The following is a 2,231-nucleotide window of genomic DNA, read 5'->3' on the forward strand; positions in this document are numbered from 1 at the left end:
GTCTTGCCCAGGGGAATCTTGGGCTAAAGATTGCCAGTGTCTGTCCAACTCTGCCGGAAACCAGAAACATGTGAGTCTCTGTGTATGTTTTACTTTGAAATGGCTGATTTTTTTAAATCTTAATAATTAATTCAGAAAGTATATAAAGCTCACCAGAGTCAATGCTAGGTGGTTAAACAAAATGTCTCTGGCTGCATCGGCCCTCAGGCCCAACATTTTCTGCCCCCGGAGTAAACTCTAATTAGCCTCCGGATTCTGTGATTTTTAAGTACTGAGTAGACATAATCATCTTTGGGGAGAAAAGAGGTGTGTAGGTGGGTATGTTTTCAGTGGAAAAGCTCAAGAAGATGAAATGTGTGGCATTCACTAAGTGGCCCATTTTGCCTTCCTCCTCAGAAACTTGCATTTTGGGAGCACGAAGCATGAGATGTGGGCAGATGCACAGCGCGAGCAGCACTCATGGAGTCGAAGTGAGGAGATGCTGCCTGGGAGGAGAGGAGGGAGTAGATGGGGAATTACTCTCCCAGGAAGGATGAGAATTGCACCCATTCCCAAGAAAGCCATGGAAGTAGGTAAGAACGTCTTACAAACAGGTACTATGTGCTAGGTGCTTTATATTAGGTGCTCATTTAGTCCCTGACTCTTTCAAAGTCAATCCTGGCATTACCCATCATGACAATGTACTGTGACAACATTGAACCATGTGGATTTTATGTACCAGTGCAGTGCAGTGATGTAACTTACATCTTATCTTACCAGCATGATGGAAGTTACTTTCATAGCCAATACACAAGTGAGAAAATTAAGAGTTCAAGAGATATTCAGCAATTTGGCCCAAAATCTATAGCTAATTAATAAGTAGAGGGATTCAAACCAAGGTCTCTGTCTATACAACACTTGCTCACCACTCTTTGCTTCTTTAGAAATTCAGGGGACCGATTCAAGATCCCTTTACCAAGAAGCAATATTCAAGATTCCATTGCAACTTTTATTGTTGAGTATCCTAAATTATTTTTTAGATAGGTAAGAATTTTACAAATATCACTTGTTAGCTATAAAGGTAGAGCTGGAGAGCATTGTGCCTTCTCCAAGCTACATGGAGAGAACTACCAACAGTGTGGTGGAACCTGAGGCCCTTTTCCATGATCTTGTCTCTTACAGCTGCAGATATCAGCCCTTGCAGCTCCCTGTGCTTGTGGACTGGAGTAGTGAGCCAGTGGGTGTCAGGATTTCTTCTGACAGCTTTACAGAATGGGTCAATGAGGATAACCTCAACAATCTTTAACAGAATTCAGGACTCTCAGAGCCCCACAGTGGTGTCTCGCTCTCTCCTCAGCAACAGAGTGAGGGCTTCTGGTAAACCAGCTGATTCATACCATGATGTGCAGGTTTGCCATAGGTTGCACCCTGTGAACTGGATGTTTGCAGCCACCATGGCGCACATCAATTGGATATATGACGTACCTTACTTGGCCTTATGTCCAGGCTGCACACTTTATGTGGCCGACTGGGGCGGGCTGCTCTGTGCAGAGCTAAGAGCTGGCAGTCCTGCCAACCACGTGTCTGAGAAGAAAGAGCATTACATCGGGCTGGGCTGCTTCTTCCTCCATAGCTCCAGGATGTAGTTGTAAGTACCCATTTTGGCTTCCCTGATGGCTGCCACTGGATGGAAAGGGCTCCGCCACTTTTAATCTTCAAAGCCTCTGGTTGCTTTTCCTACTTTCTACTCCCAGCACCATGCCAGGCAAAAGTCCACAGGGGAAATGCCCCTGAAAATGTCTCCCTAAATTCTTGAATCCACAAAATCCACAAAGTCTTGAATCCTTTTTGTTTTTCTTTCTGGAAAATAGTGTACATAGTCACTGGCACTGAAAACAACATTGAACTAGGATAATTAGGCATCATTTAATAATCATTATATGAATGATACACTGCTTAGTTTTGAAACCAAAGAGAAAGCATCTGAGTGTTAGTGCATTAAATATCTGTCAGTATGCCACTTGCTTCTCATCTAAGAGAATATTATAAACACCATACAAACAAAATGCAAAAACAAGCTAAGTACATGTTTCCCCCTCTACGTAAAAGCAGTGTTCCCGTGAAAATTTTTGTAAAGTGAAACAGCATAAAGCAAATAAACAGTTACCATTCATTTATATGGAAAAATTTTAAGTTTTCCCAGTCACTCAAAATAATCTAACAAGTCATATCAAACAACAAATCAAACCTAA

At 42.3% G+C, this 2,231-nt stretch overlaps 1 pseudogene; it reads right to left on the reverse strand.

Annotated features, from left to right (window-relative positions):
• Nucleotides 1–1,048: 1,048 nt before the first annotated feature.
• On the reverse strand, nt 1,049–1,681 carry LOC119260395 (60S ribosomal protein L15-like; annotated as a pseudogene).
• Between the last annotated feature and the right edge of the window lie 550 nt (nt 1,682–2,231).

Source organism: Talpa occidentalis, unplaced genomic scaffold (genome assembly GCF_014898055.3).
Source record: "Talpa occidentalis isolate TD23 unplaced genomic scaffold, MPIMG_talOcc4v2.1 talOcc4.6, whole genome shotgun sequence".
NCBI classification, from domain to species: domain Eukaryota; kingdom Metazoa; phylum Chordata; class Mammalia; order Eulipotyphla; family Talpidae; genus Talpa; species Talpa occidentalis.